The following is a 19,434-nucleotide window of genomic DNA, read 5'->3' on the forward strand; positions in this document are numbered from 1 at the left end:
AAGGAACATTAAAACAGAGCATTGTTACATGTGCAATCAATTTTAGGGTCTCCTTACTCTTCCATGAACTTGCCAAGTATGCTCTTGCCTTAAGGTAATGCAAAGATGTCCTCTCTCACTACTTGTCAATATTATACTAGAAGCTCTAGCTAGTGAACTAAGACATGAAATAGAAATGAAAGATATACAGATTGGAAAGGAAGAAGTAAAATTGTCTTTATTTGCAGATAACATAATTCTGTATAGAAAAATCTAAAGGATCTGTAAACAAAACTCTCCTGTGAATATAAGCAATTATATCAATGTCACAGGATACAAGGTCAATATATAACTGTCAAATTCTTTCTCATATACTAGCAATGAACAGTTAGAATTTGAAAATCTTAAAGCAATACTATTTTGATAAATAAAATGTGTTATATTTTATATATAAAATATATAAAATGATAAAATATATATTTTATGCATAAAAATGATAAAATATGTGTAAGTCTCACAAAATATGTATATAATGTGCTTATGAAAAACTACAAAACATTTGTGAAAAAATAAAAAAGATTTATATCTTCAAAATAAAAAGAAAGAAATTTCACAATTATGAATTGGATGATTCAATACTGTTAAGATGTCAAAACCTCCCATTTGATGTATACCTTCAATGCAATCCAAATGACAACAAACTATTTTAGGATAAACAGATTCTAAAATATATTTGATGCTTAAAGTATCTCAGATTTGTTCAGTGGGACCCCTTTCAAACTGGCTCATGTGTCCTTTTGACATGCCCTGATCATTCTTTGATACTCCCTTAATTTCTATCACAAAAAGATGTTCTAAGCTCTTGTGTTTCCTTGGTTCCAGGACTGAAATAAGCCATTTATCCAAGGCTCCCTGGTTCAATTTAGTGGAGAATGGTATACACGTCCCTCGACTTATGATGGGGTTACATCCCAATAAACCCATTATAAGTCAAAAATATCGTAAGTCAAAAATGCATTTAATACCCCAGTAAGCCCCTCATAAAGTCAAAAATGGAAAATTGAACCATCATAAGTGAGGGACTGTCTGTATGTAGAAATCCAGATTTGGGTGCAAGGTGTGCTTACTGCTACTGTAATGTCAATGCTTCTAGTTATTCTCAGTGGGCAGTCCTATCATACACATGCGTGCAGATACACACATGCACACACGCAAAAATGTGTTCAAATATATACATATATATTTTATAAGCCATATGTATGAAATAAACCATAAGCTATTCTTACATATCCAATTCCATTCCAACACCATGTTTATTTAGCCTTCCTTTTTCTATATTTTTAATTCCCGTCTTCAAGAATGAGAAAACTATTTTACATTATCCACTACATATTCGTAAAGTAATTACATTATCCACTACGTATACACAAAGCAATTTGGGAATGCTAATTCATAACTGCAAAACAAAGCTATTAACTGGAATCCAATATTTGTTTACACATTTTTTGTCTTTATAGAGAATATAGTCAAATTACCGTGTTCAAAACTTACTTGGGTTAATTTGTTTTTCCTCTGTTTATTCTGGTCTTTTTATTCATCTGAAATACTTTTAGATTCATTTGTTTCCATTTATATTCTATTTTTAAACCTCCATGTTTGTGAATTTTGTTTTATTTTTGAGAATGTGAAACATCAACATGGTTTGAAAGGTCAGAACTATACAAAAAATTATATTCAGAGAAATGCCCCCCATCATTTGCATCTTGTTCTAATTCCTAATCATTTCCACCCAATTCTCACCTACCTTCAGAGGTAATCATTCTCATTAATTTTTGGTTTATCCTTTCTGTGTTTCATTTTGCATGAATGAACAGATGTATGTATATTTTCTTATTACTTTTTTTCTTCTTAAACATAAAGTAGGATACTGTAGGTTTTTTTGCAATCTGATTTTTTGGTTAACAATGTATTCTAGAATCACTCCATAAGAAATCATCCAGATACTCCTCATTCTTTTTCTTTTACAAATGTATAATACTCCATTTTGTGGATATACTATAGTTTACGCAACCATTGTTCTATGTATCAGCACTTAGGCTGATTGTAATATCTTCAGTTGCAAACAAAGCTAAGATGACTAACATTATGAATGCATATGTTTTGCTGGAGATGTATGCAGAGTAAAGGGTTTCTGGATCAAAAGGCAATGGAAATCCCTGCCAGGATCATATTGTTGCGACTGAGAGAAGAGTTGATCTTCTATAATTCTCCTGGAAAAAGCAGGCAGTGCTTCAATTTTCCCACCAGAGTAGAGTCAGTGGGGTCCAACAATCAGCTGAGACTTCAACCCTACCCAGCAGCAAAGAGACATAAGAGGTGAGGTGGTTCAAGGCATAGAGGCTAGTTATCGCTACAGTTAATCCTCTCAACCCCAAGTCATCAAGGCCTAATGGAGATCTGACTATCCACCTGAATCCAACAACATGTGACTGAAAAAAGCAGTGAGAGTTGGTGCTAGTCAGCAATCTATTATCACCAAATGCCTAGTTTTACTGGGACCTAGTGAAGAGCTAAACCTATACATCCACCCAGCAGCAAAAAGACTAAACAAGGCAGTTTGAAGCAGGGATACTGACCATTCTTGTTCTTTCCTATTATGAACTGAATGTTTGTGTCCTCCCCCACCATTCATATGTTGATGTATAATCTCTAATCTGATGATATTTGGAGGTGGCACCTTTGGAAAGTAATTAGGTCGTGAGGGTGGAATCCACACAAGTGAGATTAGTGTTCTTATAAAAGGCCAGAGAACTAGATCACTCTCTTTCACCATGTAAGGATACAAGTAGAAGTCAACTGTCTACAGCTTGGAAAAGGGCCCTCACCAGAACCCGACTAGGCTGATACCCTCTTCTCAGACTCCCAGCCTCCAGAACTGTGAGAAATAAGCATGTTTAATTCTTAAATGTGGTTTAATATTCTTTTCCATTTCTGTACATCACAACACCAAGATTTTGCTGCTTAGGATCTCTCTGAAGAAGCTATAGAGAATGCAAAGGCTACAATTTTCACCCCCTCTTATTTATGTGTTTGTATGTGTAAGTGTAATACACGTCAGTATATATTAATACACACATCAATATATCATGCAATATATATCACCAAAGAGAGCACATTGATTAAAGAAATACAAAAATTAGGCATCATTTCCAAACTTAAATAGTCAAAATTAAATCTACAAAAGGAGCCTCATACCCTAAATTTATCATGTGAAACAACAAGCATATTCAAAAATGTAAATTTACCTCCAATTTCTCTGGTCTTGTCATATCACTTCAGACCCATTTACAATGGCAAAATCCTAAGATACTTCTGTGAACAGAGCGTTTTTACTCACTCTTAGGTGCTCTACAAACAAATAGCAGAGCCCAAAGCCAAAAAAAAAAAAAAAAAAACACACACAAAAAGCTTGTTCCAGTAAAGTGTCTCCCATTTTGGTGAACACCAAAGAATCAACTCCTCTCACTGGGGGTTGAGACATCAGGTTACACATTAACAGACAGTCATTTGGACCTCAGAGTACAGTGTGAGAACCAGAAGCTTTACATTTAAGACATACTCCCTTCATTTAAGTGAAATAGGATTATTGGAAAGATAGGCAGATCTGTAACCTGGGGACAAGATGCTGGTTCAGATCAATAAAGTTACGAGTGACTAAGTCAAGTCAGCAAAGAACAGCAGTCAGGCACTAAAGTGTTAAAAGTACCCAATTTCAAAACCAAATGCACCCCACTATCCTAGTCAGTGTGAAAGTGATATCAATTGACTTTGGTCCTTCAACGTCCATACATTATACTTTTTTTCCATCACTGGGCACATTCTATACACTTTGTTTGCTGTCACCACATCAAGCATGGCATACATGTCAACTGGGTTCAAGTCTGTCTTATAGCCCAGATATGAAGCATAAGCTTCAAGATTTCAGGCCAACTTTTGAATCCAAAATAGTCTTAAGTCCATGGTGCCAGAAGCTGTGCCCCATCCCTTTCCACCTGCCCCTAATTTCTCATGTGAGAGGTGATTGTAAGTCCCACATTTGAAACAGATGTCCCAACCCCACCAGGAGGTCGAGAGTTTATAATTACATGCAGTTATACATGTCTGTCATTTCTGTGAAAAACCTTGCAGTTCAGTTTAATAAATCAAAATGTTCACATAATCTCATGCCATCCAACACAAGGAAGGACGCCCACCTCCCTTTAAACAAGAATTGGCCCTAACAAAATAAAATCATCTTTAAATTTCTTCACTTCCGCTTAGATTGCATGTTTTATTTCTCCCAATCCCAGCAGCAGACAGAAGCCCCATCATATCCATCCCAAACTGGTTTCTAATAGGCTAAGGTTATAAGGACCCTTGTCAAAACAATTGATTCAAAGGGCTCCCAAATGCTGGCACAAATGTGTCTGCCAAACAAATGGAAGCAAACAGTGCATTGTCCCAAATACTTCAGGAGTCAGTTTGATTTTGCAATGCAATTTGCATCCCTGAAACTGCCAGACTGGCAGGGGAGTGGGTAGCATGAGGCAGTGAAGTTGAAATTGCCTCCTATTAGCTCACCCTTTCAACATCAAACAGAGACCAAGAGAGAAATGGTTCCAACATTTCACCACATATATTTTTTCTTATGCAGTCTAAGCTGAGAATGCCATGTAAATGGGTCACTGCAAAATGCAATAATTTAATTTTTCTCCAATCAAAATAAGAAACAAACCAGTCTGATCTCACTTCTATTAACTTTTGAAAGTTTACAGCAATTAAAGTATTTTGCTTCTACGTATGAAGGTTAACAAAAAAGATTTTTTTTTCATAAAATACAAGAGCAACCAATTATATTACCAAGTAAAGTGAAAACTGGGATTCCTTTTTACACTAGTCCAAAGTTGCATTTAGGAACTTAGTTGTAGACTGCTGTGCTGACACCATGACAAACCGAAGTGTAGGATTGGGTCTGGTTTTGTTTCGGTTTTCTTTTCAATATCCAATGCTCATGGATTAAATTCTGGAAATGTTCCAATTGTGAGGCAGGGAGATGTTTGGATTCGACCATGGGTATGCTCGTTGGGTTGGATGTTGGAGGGTGAGGCACGTTTTGCTGACTACCTACTAGCCACCAAGGTAAAAAAATTCATCGTCTCCTGGCATTCTATTCCCTGGAAATCTACTTGGTACCACAAGATACCTCCACTTCTACCAAATCCTTTCACAAACTGAAACTTTTCTTGTGATTTATCTGTGACAATTTCCAACGTAGCTCCACATTTTTTATAGTTGTTAGCAAACCATTCCAACAGGGGTATGCTCTCAATAAGCTCGTGTCCCCATCCAGTCTCTTTGTCTATGAAATGAGATGTATCCTTTTCTTGCTCTGGAGTTAGAGAATTTTCTCCTTTTCTGTGCCTTGTCAATGAAGAACATATCTCATTATCCAGATTTTCAAAGACTATTAGAGCCTCTACAGCTCCCATTTTCAAAGCCTTTAGCGAATCTTCAACGCCAAAACAGTACTTGCCCATGTCCTGGCTGATTTTATCAAACTATTGTCCTATTAATTTCTTCTCTTGAATGAATTTCACATTGGAGAGGACTTCAGTAGATAACTCAGTAGCTTGGTTGAATCCATTTTCACCACCATAGGATATACAAACTAACTTTAAAACTTTTTATTGCACCTTTTGATCAAATATATCAGATTGACTTAGTTCAGTTTTAAAGTTAGCAGATCCAGTTAAAACTAGACCAGTCACATTCACTTTGTCTCCAGAAATAAACAGCTACACAGCAGTCTCTGCTACTTTCCAAACGTAGTTATATCGCTTTTCCATTCTTCAAGAGGAAAAACACAGGGATGACTGACCTCCTTTACCGTGTTTCTTTGGGAGATCCACAATGAATTTGTGCAAGACTTGTGTTTCCTTCGAGCGTGCCAAAAACTGCACCACTACCATCTATTACAATAAAGTCAAATTTGCTATAATCTGAAAGTAGTGCTATAAGAGCCTCTGTATGGAATTTGTTGTCACACAAGTACAATGATGTATTAATTGGTTTGAAAGGTTCAAAGTCAATGTTGACTTTCTTTTCCTTTCCTTCTTCTGTTACAGTTGTTCCATAGTAAACAACCAGACCATTTGAAGGTACTTTGTTATAAAGTTTGAGCCTTTGTTGTACAGATGTAATGGCTCCCAGGACTGAAAGACAGTTTACTCATGACTCAATGTTAGATGCAATTCCAAACTCGTCTGCTAATATTTTTGTCACTCAGAGCATTTGTTTTTTTTTTTTTAAACCACGCAGTATATAGTACTTTGTTATAGCAACCTAAACTAAGACAACTCCGCCACCATTCCCCATTGTCAGCAGGGTCCAACTAGAAACTGAGCTTCCATTTTTACCATGCAGCAACAAAGCGGCATGATTCAGCGCTCCACTTCCATACTCCCTGGTGTCAGTGAGGCCAACAGGAAGCTGAACATATCCAGCTCTTGTGCTACTTCAACATAGAGACTATGTGCTTAAAAATAATGTTAAGTGTAGTTAAACATCTCACAATATAATTTCCAGAATGTTTGGAATACAATAAAAAATCATTCATCATACCAACAACCAGGAAAACCACAATTTGAATAAGAAAAGACAATCAATAGATGCCAACACTGAGTTGATAGAGATGTTAGAATTGTCTTACAAGGATTTTAAGGTATCTGTCATACAATTGCTTTAACAAGGACTTACAAATTTCCTTGAAATAAATGAAAAAAAAAAAAGAGAAAATGTCAGAAAAGAAATTCAAGTTATATTTTAAAATAATAAATGGAAATTATAGAACATAAAAAGGCAATAAGCAAATTTTTAAAAAATTACTCGATGGGCTTAATAGTAGAGTAGAGATGACAGAGGATAGAATCAGTAAATTTGAAGACAGATAAATAGAATTTATTCAATCTTAACAACAGGGGGTAAATAGAATTTTTTAAAAAGAAGAGGACCTAAGGGAAGTGTGAGAATGTATAATATATATATAACGTTCTTATTATCAGAGTTCCAGAAGTAAAGGAGAGATAGAGTATGGCTGAGAGAATACTCAAAAAAATACTGGCTGAAAACTTCCCAAATTTGGTGAAACACATAAACCCACAGATTCAAGAAGTTCAGTGAATTGCAAATAGGATAAATCCAAAGAAACACATGTCAAGACACGTGATATTTAGCTTCTGGAAACTAAATATGAAGAAAACATCTTGAAAGCAGCCAGAGTCAAACAACACATTTCCTCTAGGATGATACTAATTCAAACGAAAATGTATTTCTCATCTAAAACCATAAAGTCCAGAAATAAGTAACAACGTATTTTTAAGTGCTGAAAGAAAGGACTTGTCAAACACAAATTGTATATCCAGCAAAAATATCTGTCAGGAATGAGGGTAAATCAAGACATTCTCAGATGAAGAAAAATAAAGAGAATTTGTTGCTAGCAAATCTATCCTTAAAAAATAGCTAAAAGAAGTTCTTTAAACTTTCTTAGAAAGGAAATTATAATAGAAGAAGGCTTGGAACTTCAGAAAAGGAAGAACATAGGAATACAAAAAAGAGGTGTAATAGCAAGAGATAATCCTAATTCTCCTGAGTTTTTAAATCTTATCTGAAGATTGAAGCAAAAATTATAACACTATGTGATATGGTGCTCAATATATGCACAGTAAGTATTTAAGCCAGTTATATTTTATTTGAATGCACAGGATAAAATGACCTAAGTGGAAGCAAGGTTTCTATATTTAATATGAAGCATTAAAAATCCGATATCAGTACACAGTGATATGTTAGTATACATATGGTAATCTCTAAAGCAATTATAAAGAAAACTATGCAAAGTGGTATACTCAGAAACAGTATATGGTGTGAGTTGGTTGCAGGTAATATTTTAAAGAGAAAGAAAAAAAATGGTATAAATAAATCAAGGTGTAATCCAAAATATTTTACTTAACCAACAAGATGTTAAAAATTAAAAGGCAAATAAAAGAATTGAGAAATAAAGAAAACTAGTAGAGCACACATAATAAGGTGGCAGACATAAGCATTAATATATTAATTATTACCTTATGTGTAAATCATCTAAATACACCAATTAAAAGAGAGAGATTTGGGGGAGGGAATTATGTTTAAAACTATGGTTTACAAGAAATTCACCTTAAATACAAAGGCATAGGTATGCCAAAAATTAGGGAAAAATGCATATTATGTAAACATTAATATCAGATAAAACAGACTTCAAAGCAAAGCATTGAAGGAGGGCCCCAACACAGTGTCCATATTCAAAGACTGGGTGAGTATTTTGTGGGGGTGAGTTTCAGGCATTTAAGAAAATGCTTTCAAAATATGAGCGTCCACTAAGCTAACAGAATGCAGACTTCAGTAGCCACACATAAAGAATACAAGCTTTATAAAAAATGGTTTACAAAAGTCACTAAAAAGTAACAACAAGCAGCAAAACAAATTTAGGGGAACGGGGATCATCTGACATCAAGTGCTGTCACTTCATAATACATAAAATGTTCAGATTTCAACAATAAATTATGAGACATGCAAAGGTGAACTCAGTATAAAAAAAAAAAGAAGAAGAAGAAATTAATAGAAACATTCCCTGAGAAAGGCTAGGCATTGGACAAAGACTTTAAATCTCCTCTCTTTGGCCAGGCATGGTGGCTCATGCCTCTTATTCCAGCACTTTGGGAGGCAGGCGGATCACGATGTCAGGAGATTGAGACCCTGGCTAACACAGTGAAATCCCATCTCTACTAAACATACAGAAAAATAGCTGGGTGTGGTGGCATGCACCTGTAGTCCCAGCTACTTGGGAGGCTGAGGCAGGAGAATCGCTTGAACCCAGGAGGCGGAGGTTGGTTGCAGTGAGCCAAGATTGTGCCACTGCACTCCAGCCTGGGTGACAGAGACTCCATCTCAAAAAAATAAAAATAAAATAAAAATCTACTATCTTTAAAAAGCTCCAAGAGCTAATAGTAATCACGGACAAAAAAAAAAAAAAATGAAAGGAAACCAGGAGAACAAAGTCTCAACAAATAAAGAATATCAATAAAGAGAAGTCATTTCTTAAAAAGAAACAAATACAAAATCTGGAGAACAAAAGTAAAATAACAGAAATAAAGACTTCACTAGAGGAGTTCAATGGTAGATTAGGGCTGGTATAAGAAATAATCAGTAAAGTTGAAGATAGGTCAAACAAGAGTGTGCAGTAAGAGGAACAGAAATACAAAGAAAAAATAAAAATAAATAGAGTCTTAGAGACCTAAGGGAAACTATAAGGCATACCAACATTTGAATAGTGAAATCTCCAGAAGGGAACATAAAATGAATGGGCAAAAGAATGTTTAAAATAGTAATGTCCAAAAGTTTCTTGAATAATCATGAAAGATAGGAATCTACACATCCAAGAAGCATAATTTACTCCAAGCAGGAAAACTAAAACACATCCACACTGAGACAAGTTATGATCAAAGTGTAAAAAGCCAAAGACAAAGAGAGAATCTTGAAAGCAGCAAGAGAAAAGTGACTTTCCACGAATGTAAAAGGGATCTTCAATGAGAAACAAATTAATTTCTCTTCAGAAACCATAGACTTCAGAAGATGGGCATAATATATTTTAAGTGCCAAAGGGGAAAATAAAAACAAACTCTAAACCAATAATTCTACATTCAGCAAAACTTTTGTCCTTCAAAAATAAAGGCAAAATTAAGACATTCCCAGGCAACAAAAAACTGAGGAAATTTGTCACTAACAGATCTGCCCTAAAAGAAATTATAAGGGAGTTGTTCAACCTGAAATGAAAGAACACTAGACAATAACCCAAAATCATACAAACAAATAAAGAGCAATGGTAAAAGTAGCTGCGTAGATAAATATAAAAGTCCCTGTTACTGCATTTTGGGTTTTTTTTGTTTCTTTGTTTTTTGTTTTTGTGTTGTTCTTGTTGTTGTTTGTTTTCTTTTTGAGATAGGGTCTTACTTTATTGCCCAGGCTGGTCAACAAAGATGTTAATTGTAAGATGTTAACTGTAATCTCCAGTGTAAAAAAACAAAATTTAAAACTATACAGAAAAAGATAAGTAAATTCATATAGTATATTTTGGGTGGGGTGGATGATGAGAAATTACTTAATGGGTACAATGTACATTATTTGAGCAATGGTTACCCTAAAAGCCCTGACTTCACCACTACACAGTCTATGCATGTAACAAAATTACGCTTGCATCCCATAAATTTACACAAATTTTTAAAATAAAAACAAAACAAAATAATCAAAAATATATATATTTATATTTTTTCTTATATTACCAAGTAATTCATATTCATGCTACAAAGGTTAGAAAATACACACCAAGCCGGGCGCGGTGGCTCAAGCCTGTAATCCCAGCACTTTGGGAGGCCGAGACGGGCGGATCACGAGGTCAGGAGATCGAGACCATCCTGGCTAACACGGCGAAACCCCGTCTCTACTAAAAATACAAAAAAAACTAGCGGGGCGAGGTGGCGGGCGCCCATAGTCCCAGCTACTCCAGAGGCTGAGGCAGGAGAATGGCGTAAACCCAGGAGGGGGAGCTTGCAGTGAGCTGAGATCCGGCCACTGCACTCCAGCCCGGGCGACAGAGCAAGACTCCGTCTCAAAAAAAAAAAAAAAAAAAAGAAAATACACACCAAAATATATATATATACATAGAAAAGATTCTACACTTTTCTTCACTCGGATCTACTGATTCCAGGGAGTCTCCCAATGTTTGTCCAAAGAGACTGCACATGATTTGTTTTGAGGCAAGATGGGACTACTCCATCCTCTATCTAGAGATTCCCTCTCTCTACATGGTGGCTGGAATGGAGCAGTGCTCAGCTAATAACCATGTTTAACATGAGTGATGATAAATAAACTCAAGAATGCTCTTCTAATTCAGGGATTAACCTGTCTGTCTGAGCACAAGCCCATCACTGAGTGTTTGGGTTTCTTGCACTTGCAAAAAAATGCTAGGATGATATCCCCCAAAATTTGTGGTTTCTTAGGCTACTTTCTTGGGACAATTCTGAGTCCATCTCAGTCGACAGGATGCCCACTGCCCCCTGTCTCTCCTAAGTCTTTGCTTAAATGTCTTCTCTGACAACACTCAGCCAGTCCTCTTTCCTCAGCATTGTCAACCCGTGACTCTGCAGTCACTGCTGCATGGGGCCTGTTTTCTCAGGTAGGAACTCAAAGGGAAGGCACCTGTTTCTGGACAGGAGTCAGAAGCTCCTGAGCCCAGGAGCATCCCTAGAAGGGGAGTTTCAAGCCACACCAGCCCACAGTCAGACTGAAGTCATTTGAAGACTTGGAAACTAGAAGGTTTTCCTCTTAAAATAACAGAACACATATCCATTATACAAAAATTCAGACTATACAGAAAAGTGTGAAGAAAGTGAAGGCCACCCCCACCCTGCCTCCCTGACAGTCAGGCTATGCTGTCTGTGCATTTGACAGGCTTTGTTCCTAACATTCACTTTATTGCAAAAATGGGTTTATCATAAATTCGATTTTGTAAACTACTTATCTCAATTAAGTGAGAATTCCTCTGTCAGCAGGGTTGGTGCTCTCTTGACAGTCAGCCAAGCCAGCCACTGCTGTCCCTTCTTATTTGTCAAGTGCCTTGGAGGGTGTCCACGCTGTGTCTGTGGACACCACCAAGTCTGTTGTTGTGGAGTAGGGGCCCAGGACCCTAGAACTGAATGGAGGAAACACAGGCTCAGATTCCTCTTGGCCACCTTCTCATTGGGCAGCCTTCCTGGACACTGCTGGGGTTCTGAACCCTGAGCACGTGGGTGTGCCATGGGAGGTCAGGACCATAGAGGGCTCATGACACAGGGACATCAGCAGGGAGTCCAGGCACACATCCTGGAGCCAGGAGGTCCTGGGGTACCTAGCGCCACCCCACCCCAGGCAGCCTGTGAAGGCTTAGGGTACTGGGCCCCACCCTGAGAGCTGAGAGTGGTCCTGCCCAGGCCCCCGGCAGGATATGGGCCAGCAAGTCCCACACAGCACTGGGGGACACCTGAGGAGAGAGCTGGGGCAGGGGGAACCCTAGCTGGGCCTCAGGGGGCTGGGAACGCATGGCCCCCTCACTTTCCATATCCTGAAATCAAGGGCTGACCAGTCAGTGATTTGCGCTCCAACAACCAAACTCCAAATCCCAATGGCTTCTAACAACAAACGTCAATCCATCTTGCTTCTGAGTCAGCTGAGAGGCTTCACCACTGGGCCTGCTCCATATTTCCTCAGTGCAAGAAGGCCCTCCCTTCTGACGTCACCAAAGTGAGATCTTGAGAGTCCTGGGCTCAGAGCTGGCAGGAGCAAGGCAAAGGGAGTGGGTACAACAAGTGAGAAAGCAAGTGGAGGGTGGGGGGTGCTCACAAGTGCCAACTTAACCCTTGTGACTAAGAGGGGGTTGAGGGGCAGACTCCAAGGTGGGGAGAGCCCGGAGCCAGCCTCGGCTCCAGACTCCACAGGCCTAAGTGCTCCTGGACCCCACCAGGGCCACAGCAGAAAATCAGGCTGAAGCAAAAGACAGCGGTTTGTGGCAGAACCCAGCACAGCAGGCCGTCCCCTCCCAGGCGCCTTTCTCATAGTTAATAACGCATACAGTTACACAGATTCCTGCATCCAACACAGCCAGGAAGCCATGTGGAAGTCTAGGAGTGAGGTACGTTTGCACCTGTTTAGTGACAGAATCAAGGACTTGGCAGGCCATAAGTTTCCTGCAAGTGTAGCCCCCAGAAACCCACCACTTTGGTCATCTTCACTCTGCATGGGAATTTGGAGGCCCCCAGCTTGGGGCACACGACTTGTCATCCTGAGGGGAGAGAGGGCAGTTCTTCCAGAGTCGGCCCAGCCCTGAGAAACAGGAGTAGTTCAGCCCTTGGAGGTACAAGGGAAGGAGTTCATAGAGCACTTTATTGGTTCTCACAAGCAGCTCTCTTCACTTATCCCGTAACATGGCAAAAAGACCAGATAGGAGGGTGCCCAGCAGACTCAGGCCATGGTCTTCAAGATGCCGGCCATCTTCTTGGCATCTCAGCCTACATGTGTGTCCCACATCACCTTCCAGCTGCACCTGGTGGGTCAGCTGCTGCCTTATAGCCAGCAGGGGGCTAGCTCTGTTGGCCTGGAGCTCCTGAAACCTGGTCCTTTCTCTGGGCCGCACCCATCTGACTGAGCTCCGTTGGCCTGGGCTTGCTGCTCACCCTGTCACGAGCCTGGTTCTAGGTGCTGGCGTCCAGCCTCAGCAGCTCTGCCAGAGTGTGCCTCAGTGGGTGCAGGTTCCTTACCACCACAGTGGCCCTCTGCCTCTGCTCTTTGCACTTCTGCTCAGCCAACTTTTGGCTTTGGTTTTCTGCAGCCATCATTGACTCCTCAGCTTCAGTTTCTCATTCTTGGGCAAAATAGCCTTGGCATCTGCATTTCTCCTGATGGAAGTAATGCTCCTCGTATCCAGATCCAGCTCCCCATCACTTTCCCCATGTTCCCATGCGGAGACCTTCAGTTGGCTCCAGCTTCCAGTGCACACGTGGAAGAACCTTCTTTCAAATATGTATACAATATATATGTAATTACATATGACATAATAGATATTACATATATAATATATATGTCATAATATATATGTAATTATATATTATGTCATATGTAATACAATATTATATATATATATATATATAGGAATTAATGGAGGAAATGAAGGACAAAAAAGACTAATACATATAGAAAATAAATAGCAAAATACAGAACTACACCCTGTCTTACCAACAATTGCTTTCTATGTAAATGGATTTATTCTCAAATCAAAAAGCAGATATGGCAGAGAGAGAGTTTTTTTTAAGGATCTATCTATATGCTCACTTTAGATCAAAAAGTTTTCTAAAAGATATATATTCATAGTTATTAATGACCCTATTCCCACTACAAATTTTGAAGTGCTCCTAAGCCCATAACTTGCCTGTTTTAACTATGGTAATGGGTGGAAAGAGTAGTTCACCAGTTTTAAAGATCAGACTCTGTATCAAAAGCACCTTTGCCATTAGGAAGAGTGAGTATCAGACTCATCCTGGAGTATATTGGAGTCATCTTATCTACTACTTCAAACCTCTCTTTTAATTTCCTGAGCCTTGCTTGGACCTTGACATCCCATTTGAATTCCTTCTGACTGGAACATTTGTGTTGTATCTGTAACACTGGCACTGAAACCACATGGTTGAAGAAATCTTCCCTATATTGTACTTTATGGTGCTGGAGTGAAGCCTTGTAACTTCCTTGCCTCCATGTCAGAGGAAGTCTTACGGACACCATAGGGTACGAATAGCTTTTCCCGAGTCTGAGAAATTGGTCCAGGAGGGCATCCCTCTCTGGTGCCAGTTTTCAAAGGGAATTCTTCCAGTTTTTGCCCATTCAGTATGATATTGGCTATAGGTTTGTCATAAATAACTCTTATTATTTTGAGATACATTCCATCAATACCTAGTTTACTGAGAGATTTTAGCATGAAGGGCTGTTGAATTTTGTCAAAAGTCTTTTCTGCATCTATTGGGATAATCATGTGGTTTTTGTCTTTGGCTCTACTTATGTGATGGATTACGTTTATTGATTTGTGTATGTTGAAGCAGCCTTGCATCCCAGGGATGAAGCCAACTTGATCGTGGTGGATAAGTTTTTTGATGTGCTGCTGGATATGATTTGCCAGTATTTTATTGAGGATTTTTGCATTGATGTTCATCAGGGATATTGGTCTAAAATTCTCTTTTTTTTTGTTGTGTCTCTGACAAGCTTTGGTATCAGGATGATGCTGGCCTCATAAAATGAGTTAGGGAGGATTCTCTCTTTTTCTATTGGTTGGAATAGTTTCAGAAGGAATGGTACCAGCTCCCCTTTGTACCTCCGGTAGAATTCGGCTGTGAATTCATCTGGTCCTGGGCTTTTTTGGTTGGTAGGCTATTAATTACTGCCCCAATTTCAGAACCTGTTATTGGTCTATTCAGAGATTCAACTTCTTCCTGGTTTAATCTTGGGAGGGTGTAGGTATCCAGGAACTTATCCATTTTTTCTAGATTTTCTAGTTTATTTGCATAGAGGTGTTTATAGTATTCTCTGATGGTAGTTTGTGTTTCTGTGGGATCGGTGGTGATATCCCTTTATCATTTTTTATTGCGTCTATTTGATTCTTCTCTCTTTTCTTATTTACTAGTCTTGCTGGTGGTCTATCAATTTTGTTGATCTTTAAAAAAAAAAAAATACCAGCTCCTAGATTCATTGATGTTTTGAAGGGTTTTTTGGTGTCACTATCTCCTTCAGTTCTGCTCTGATCTTTGTTATTTCTTGCCTTCTGCTGGCTTTTGAGGTTGTTTGGTCTTGCATCTCTAGTTCTTTTAATTGTGATGTTAGGGTGCTGATTTTAGATCTTCCCTGCCTTCTCTTGTGGGCATTTAGTGCTATAAATTTCCCTCTACACACTGCTTCAAATATGTCCCAGATATTATGGTACGTGCCCACAACTAACATTATACACAATGATGAAAACTGAAAAATTTTCCCCCTAAAATCGGAAAAAAGACAAAAATGCTCCCTTTCCCAACTTCCATCAAATATTTTATGTGAAGATTTAGCCTGGGCAATTAGGCAAGGGAAAGAAATAGAATACATCAAAATTGGAAAGGAAGACATAAAACTATCTCTGTTTGCAGATAAAATGATCCTATATATAAAAAATCATTTAAACTCCACAAACTTGCTCATTTAATGAATTCAGCCATGTTTCAGGATACACAATCAATACACAATCAGTTGTATATATATAAACAAACAATTAACAATCTGCAAAGGAAATTAAGAAAACAATTTCATTTACAATAGAATCAAAAAATAAAATATTTAGGAACAAATTTAACCAAGACAATGCAAGATATATACATTGAAAAGCTATAAAACATTGCTGAAAATATTATAGATCTAAATAAATGAGAAGACATCTTGTGTTCATTGATTGGAAAACTTCATATTGCTAAGATGCCAATACTACACAAAGTGACCTAGGAATTCCATGTAATCCTGGTCAAATTTTCAAAGGCGTTTGTCGTAGAAATGAAAAACCTGATTCTAAAATTCAGGTAGAATTGTAAGGGGCCCTGTATAGCCAAAACAATTTACAGAAAGAAAAATAAAATTAGAAGACTCACACTTCCCTATTTCAAAACTTACTACAGAGCCACAGTAATTAAAATATTGTCATATCAGCATAAGGATGGACATATAAATTAATGGGATGGAATAGAGATTCCAGAAATAAACAGTTACATATGTGGTCCATTGATTTTTTATTTTTATTTATTTATTTATTTTTGAGACAGAGTCTTGCCCTGTCACCCAGGCTGGAGTATACTGACCTGATCTCAGCTCACTGCAACCTCTGCCTCCCAGGTTCAAGCTATTCTCCTGCCTCAACCTCCAGAGCAGCTGAGATTATAGGCACCTGCCACCACACCCGGCTAAGTTTTGTATTTTTAGTAGCGATGGGGTTTCACCATGTTGGCCAGACTGGTCTTGAACTCCTGACCTCAAGTGATCCACTTGCCTTGGCCTCCCAAACTGCTGGTATTACAGGCATGAGCCACTGCTCCCAGCTGGTCCACTGGTTTTTAACAAGGATGTCAAAATCCTCCAATATGGAAAAAATATTCAACAAAGAATGCTAGAAAAACTGAATATCTACATGCAAAAACAGTGGACATTCTACCTCACACCATGTACAAAAATTAACTCAAAATGAAAGACCTAAGTGTAAGAGGGAAAAGTATAAAACTCAGAAAAAATATGTAGTGAGTCTTCAAAATCTTGGATTTGGCAATGAAGCCTTAGGTATGCACCAAATGCACAAGAAACAAAAAAAAAAATAGATAAATTAGACAGTGTCAAAATCAAAAATTTTTGTGCATCAAAGGTCACTACAAAGGAAGTAAAAACACCATCCACAGAATGGGAGAAAATACTTGCAAATCACATGCCTAATAAGGTTCTAGTACCCAGAACTGTTACAACTCAACAACCAAGTGACAATTGACCAAATTAAAACGTAAAAAGGATTAGAATAGACATTTTTTCCAAAGAAGACGTGCAAATGATCAGCCAGCATATGAAAAGATTTTCAACCTCATTAGCTATTGGGGAAATACAAATCAAAATGACAGCAGGATACCACTTTCTACCCACTAGGGTGGCTATAATTTCTTTAAAAGGGAAAAAAATCAAGTATTAGGAATGATATGGAAAGATTGCAGCCCTTGTACTTTTCTGTTGGGAAATTCTACTTTTAAGTATATAACCAAGAAACAAGTGTTCAATCAGAAACATGTGCATGATGTCCATGGCACGATTTACAATAGCGAAAAAGCGGAAAGAATCCAAATGTCAACTGAGGAATGGATGAACAAAATGCAGTATATGCATACAGTGGAATATTAGTTGGTCTTAAAAAGAATGAAGCACTGGGCTGGGCGTGGTGGTTCACACCTGTAATCACAGCACTTTTGGAGGCCGAGGTAGGCGGATCACGACATCAGGAGATCAAGACCACTCTGGCTAACCTGGTGAAACCCATCTCTACTAAAAGTACAAAAAATTAGCTGATTGTGGTGGCACGTGCCTGTAGTCCCAGCTACTCAGGAGGCTGAGGCAGGAGAATCGTTTGAATCCGGGAGTCAGAGGTTGCAGTGAGCAGAGATCGTGCCACTGTACTCCAGCCTGGGCGACAGAGTGAGACTCCTTCTCAAGAAAAAAAAAAAGAAGAAGAAGAAGAAGGAAGCATTAATACATGCTACAGTATGAATGAACTTCAAAAACATTATGTTAAATGAATGAAGCCAGATGTAAAAGGTCACTAATGTATGATTCCATTGATATGAAATATCTAGCATACGTAAATGCAGAGAAACAGAAAGCAGATTAGTGGTTGCTCAGGGCTGGGGGTAAAGGCAGTGGGCAGTGTCTACTTAATGGTTATGTCATTTACTTTTGTAGGGATAAAAATGTTTGGGAACCAGATAGAAGTTATGGCTATACAACATGGTCAATATAGTAGCTTTCACTGAAATGTACACTTTAAAATGGTTAATTTTACATTACCTGAATTTTACCTCAATTAGAAAATACATAGAGCTTAATGGAAACAAAATAGAATATATTAAAATATGTGGGATGAGTTAAAATAGTGCCGAGAGGAAAAACTACATCATTAAATGTTAATTTTAAAAGCTCTTCTCTTTTTTAAAATGTCTACTGCAAAAATAAAAACTAGTAAAAGAAGAGCAAAGTAAGCCCAAGGTGAACAGAAGGAAGGAATTGATAAAGGCGTTTTGTTTGTTTGTTTTGAGACAGAGTCTTGCTCTGTCACCCAGACTGCAGTGCAGTGATGCAATCTTGGCTCACTACAACCACCGCCTCCCGGGTTCAAGCAATTCTCCTGCCTCAGCCTCCTGAGTAGCTGGGATTATAGGCGTGTGCCACCACGTCTGGCTAATTTTTGTATTTTTAGTAGACACTGGGTTTCACCATGTTGATCAGGCTGGTCTCGAACTCCTGACCTTGTGATCCGCCGGCCTCGGCCTCCCAAAGCACTGGGATTGCAGGTGTGAGCCACCTTGCCCGGCCCAAAGATCTTTCTAATTAATGAGATTTAATATGAAAAAAAAAAAAACCAGCTGGGCGCAGTGGCACATAAGTATAATCCCAGCACTTCAGAAGGCTAAGATGGGCAGATAACTTTAGCCAGAAGAGTTTGAGACAAGCCTAGACAACATGACAAAAACCTGGCTCTACAAAAAATATAAAAATTAGCCTGGCATGGTGGTGTGTGTCTGTGGTTCCCGCTACTTGGGAGGCTGAGGATCACTTGAGCCCAGGAGGTCGAGGCTGCAATGAACCATGATAGCACCCCTGCACTGCAGCCTAGGCAACAGAGTGAGGTATTGAAAAAACAAAACAAAACAGAAAAGTTAATGAAACAAAGAGCTGGTTTTCTAGGAAAAAAAAAAAATTAACAAAATTGATAAACCTCTAGCGAAACTGGCAAAGATTAAGACAGAGACAGTATATCCAAATATTAGGAAACAAGTAGAGAGTATAGAACCTGCAACTATTAAAAAGATAATAAGGAATACTATTTTAAAAGTTACACTTGAAAATTTGACAAGAAAAAAGGACCAATTTCTTAAAAATCTCAAACTTCCAAAACTCAATGAAGATGAAATGTGCAATCTGGATATTTCTATAATTATTAACAAAAATTAATTTAAAAGCTCCTTAATGAAAAATCTATAGGAC

At 38.3% G+C, this 19,434-nt stretch overlaps 1 pseudogene; it reads right to left on the reverse strand.

The window, feature by feature from the left end:
• Positions 1-5,138: 5,138 nt before the first annotated feature.
• On the reverse strand, positions 5,139-13,472 carry LOC111531188 (annotated as a pseudogene).
• Positions 13,473-19,434: the final 5,962 nt, after the last annotated feature.

The sequence above is a fragment of the Piliocolobus tephrosceles genome, chromosome 12, assembly GCF_002776525.5.
Source record: "Piliocolobus tephrosceles isolate RC106 chromosome 12, ASM277652v3, whole genome shotgun sequence".
NCBI lineage: Eukaryota > Metazoa > Chordata > Mammalia > Primates > Cercopithecidae > Piliocolobus > Piliocolobus tephrosceles.